Raw genomic sequence first — 4,648 nt, 5'->3', positions numbered from 1 at the left:
CGAAGGGGTGCACCGAAGCGGTCTTTGAAGCACCAACTGGCAAACTGTCTGTTCCAGTAAAGAAACACTCCTCATTCTGTTACAGGGAAGACACTAGCAGAACTGTTCTTAAAGCGCAAACCTCGCACCAAGTTCAGTGTTCTAAAGCCTAACACGGAAATGCACATCCAAAACCAGCAAGGCAAACTACAGCAGCAGCACAATAACAGCCGTGTTAAGATGCGTGAACTGTCTTCGCGTGAGTCTGTGAATGTGCTAAATACCCGGGGAGGCGTAGAGAAGTGGGTACCTGGTACACTGATTAGAAGGTTGGGGCCATTAACCTATGTGGTGAAAGTAGGCCGGCAACTGTGTTATGTACATGTTGATCACCTGCTGCGAACTGAGCGTGAGAATTCTGAAGAGGTTTTAGATGAAGAGGGTTTTGACGATGTGTTTCCCTAGGAGTGAGCTGTTCAAATGTTGTCTCCAAAGTTGACATCTGGTACGTCAACATCTCCAAGTGCTGCTACCAGTGTGCCGGAGCCAGAAACAGAGTCACCCTGTAAGGTACCTATACAGACACCAAAACCAGTTGCAGTACAAGCCTCAGTGCTCAAGGACAAGACCCCGAATTGTGTCTAAGCACAGCCGTCAACAACAAAGATCCAGACTCAGACCCCCATTGCAGCAAGGAAGTCAGCTTGTAAGCTTCAGTCGCCAAACCCGGTTCCAGCACTTGAGTTGGATTCTCCGTCTCGAGCACAAAGTCCCCATATGTCAACTTCAAGAGATTTGTCAAATAGGACTGAGCGCAGATATCCAGTCGGGCAGAGAAAAGCACCTGTTAAGCTAAATCTGTGACATTGATAGTAGTAAGGACAGTTTTTTAGGGTTGGACACTACTGGAGCTCTAGATACATTTATGTTACCCTTTTTGTTGATGTTTATAAGTTTCAAGTGACTTATTAGCCTTTTTTTAGATTTTGTTAACTTGGCAAAACAGTGTCTTCAGTAATGTCAGTACTTTCACATATTAGAAGGGGAGGAAGTGTTATGTATTCGCTATTTATCTGTCAGCGGTTGTTGTTTAATGCATGCGCATTAAAGCAGGTCAGCTTGTAAGTAGACCGCCATGTTGGAAACTTGTATGCTTATGTTGTGTGTTTCATCTAGTTAAATCTGACCGTGTTTGGAACCATCGACTGGTTCCTCCATATTTAACAATCCTCAAAAAGCCAGGGTCACAATAATGTCAATTACATACTATACCACGCTGCTCAAATACTGAGGTCAAGCATTCCGAGTGAAAGCAAAAGTATAGGGATTTAACCTGTTGATGTGGAGGACATCAGCGCCTGTAAAGTAAAGAGTTTTCTGCGTAAGGATCTTTACAAATTTTTGTGCTTAGTGATCTCGAATCCAAATAAAGTTGATATATCTGCACCGACTGCTTCCAATGCCGCAGATGAGCGACACATTTTAGCAATTGCACAAGATCTGATATATCCAGCAACTCATGGTCGCGTGAAGACCCAGAGCACATTGGTTTGGCGATGTCTGTTTGCCAAATGACAGGTTCAAAGCTCCTGGTAACGATGTTAAACAGATTCGGTCACTGCTGTTCTTATGATGACATAAAAGTAGTTGATACAAGCCTAGCATTAGACATTATAGCCAGCTCAGAAAATCTGGGTGCTGTTGTTCAACCTAACATTTCACCAGGAGAGTTCGTTCACGTCGCGGGAGACAATAACGGTATCAATGAGGAGACACTAGACGGCAAGCAAACTACTTATGCCACTACACTTATCCTGTACCAAAGAAAGCAACAAGTACCAAAACTGAAACCTGCAGTTTGTCCTGCCCATTCAGAAAAACCACGGTCTCTTAACATCGCAGATGCAAATCCACCCATGTTGGCGTTTGGTGCTTGTGGCAAGCGGCCTGCCGTAACCTTTTACAAGGACAAAAAAGAAGAAGACTGGTTTCAGTCCTCAAGCTCGCTCTGTACCACTGCACACGTTTGTGTACCAACCAGTTGTTTGGTGAAAATCTACATAACCGCGACGGCGAAGTTTTTCAGCCCTTACTAAGTTGGAGTGGGTTTAACACAAAGATACCAAGTGAGCCGCAAAGGTTACAACTTGGTGTTACGGTGCACGAATTTATGCTGATTAGTATATGCTAATGTCTATGTCACATAATGATAGTATCATGGAGTCATGGTTTCATAGGTTTCCTGGTGTCAATGGTTTCATGGTTTCATGTGTTTCGTGGTGTCAATGGATACATGGTTTCATAGGTTTCGTGGTGTCAATGGTTTCATAGTTTCATGTGTTTCGTGGTTTCATAGGTTTCGTGGTGTCAATAGTTTCATGGTTTCATAGGTTTCGTGGTGTCAATGGTTTCATGGTTTCATAGGTTTCGTGGTGTCAATGGTTTCATAGTTTCATGGGTTTCGTGGCGTCAATGGCTTCATGGTTTCATAGGTTTCGTGGTGTCAGTAGTTTCATAGTTTCATAGGTTTCGTGGTGTCAATAGTTTCATGGTTTCATAGGTTTCTTGGTGTCAATGGTTTCGTGGTTTCATAGGTTTCCTGGTGTCAATGGTTTCATAGTTTCATGGGTTTCGTGGTGTCAATGGTTTCATGGTTTCATAGGTTTCGTGGTGTTAGTAGTTTCATAGTTTCATAGGTTTCGTGGTGACAATGGTTTCATGGTTTCATAGGTTTCGTGGTGTCAATGGTTTCATGGTTTCATAGGTCTCGTGGTGTCAATGGTTTCATGGTTTCATAGGTTTCGTGGTGTCAATGGTTTCATGGTTTCATAGGTCTCGTGGTGTCAATGGTTTCATGGTTTCATAGGTTTCGTGGTGTCAATGGTTTGATGGTTTCATGTGTTTCGTGGTTTCATAGGTTTCGTGGTTTCTATGGTTTCATGGTTTCATAGGTTTCGTGGTGTCAATGGTTTCATGGTTTCATGGGTTTCGTGGTTTCATAGGTTTCGTGGTTTCTATGGTTTCATGGTTTCATGGTTTCGTGGTGTCAATGGTTTCATGGTTTCATGGGTTTCGTGGTTTCTATGGTTTCATGGTTTCATAGGTTTCGTGGTTTCTATGGTTTCATGGTTTCATAGGTTTCGTGGTGTCAAGGGTTTTATGGTTTCATCGGTTTTGTGGTGTTAATGGTTTCATAGCTTCATGGTTCCATGCGTTTCGTGGTGTCGATAGTTTCATAGGTTTCGTGGTGTCAATGGTTTCATGGTTTCATGTGTTTCGTGGTTTCATAGGTCTCGTGGTGTCAATGGTTTCATGGTTTCATAGGTTTCGTGGTTTCATAGGTCTCGTGGTGTCAATGGTTTCATGGTTTCATAGGTTTTGTGGTGTTAATGGTTTCATAGCTTCATGGTTTCATGGTTCCATGCGTTTCGTGGTGTCGATAGTTTCATAGGTTTCGTGGTGTCAATGGTTTCATGGTTTCATGTGTTTCGTGGTTTCATAGGTCTCGTGGTGTCAATGGTTTCATGGTTTCATAGGTTTCGTGGTTTCATAGGTCTCGTGGTGTCAATGGTTTCATGGTTTCATGGGTTTCGTGGTGTCAATGGTTTCATGGTTTCATGTGTTTCGTGGTTTCTATGGTTTCATGGTTTGTATGGTTTCATGGTTTCATAGGTTTCGTGGTGTCAATGGTTTCATGGTTTCATGGGTTTCGTGGTTTCATAGGTTTCGTGGTTTCTATGGTTTCATGGTTTCATAGGTTTCGTGGTGTCAAGGGTTTCATGGTTTCATCGGTTTTGTGGTGTTAATGGTTTCATAGCTTCATGGTTTCATGGTTTCATGTGTTTCGTTGTTTCATAGGTCTCGTGGTGTCAATGGTTTCATGGTTTCATAGGTTTCGTGGTTTCATACGTCTCGTGGTGCCAATGGTTTCATGGTTTCATAGGTTTCGTGGTGTCAATGGTTTCATGGTTTCGTGGTGTCAATGGTTTCATGGTTTCATGGGTTTCGTGGTGTCAATGGTTTCATGGTTTCATAGGTTTCGTGGTGTCAATGGTTTCATGGTTTCATGGGTTTCGTGGTGTCAATGGTTTCATGGTTTCATGTGTTTCGTGGTTTCTATGGTTTCATGGTTTCATAGGTTTCGTGGTTTGTATGGTTTCATGGTTTCATAGGTTTCGTGGTTTCTATGGTTTCATGGTTTCATAGGTTTCGTGGTTTGTATGGTTTCATGGTTTCATAGGTTTCGTGGTGTCAATGGTTTTATAGGTTTCATGGTTTCATAGGTTTCGTGGTGTCAAAGGTTTGGTCGTTTCATGGGTTTCGAGGTGTCAAAGGTTTGGTGGTTTCATAGGTTTCACAGTTTCATGGGTTCCGTGGTTTCATAGGCTTCGTGGTGTCAAAGGTTTCATGCATGGTTTCTTAGGTTTTATAGTTCCATGGGTTTCATGGTTTCATAGGTTTCTTGGTGTCAATGGTTCCATAGATTTCGTGGTGTCAAGGGTTTCTTTTTTTCATAGGCTTCGTGGTGGCAAAGGTTTCATGGGTCTCGTGGTTTCAATGGTTTCATAGTGTCATGCCTAATTGAAAATAGTCATTTCTTTTATGCAGGTTTGTTTTGTTTAAACATATTGTTTTCGTAGGACGCGACTACGTAACTTTTATTGTTGTT

The sequence above is a fragment of the Porites lutea genome, chromosome 5, assembly GCF_958299795.1.
Source record: "Porites lutea chromosome 5, jaPorLute2.1, whole genome shotgun sequence".
NCBI classification, from domain to species: Eukaryota; Metazoa; Cnidaria; class Anthozoa; order Scleractinia; family Poritidae; genus Porites; species Porites lutea.
This window is presented reverse-complemented; position numbering follows the sequence as displayed.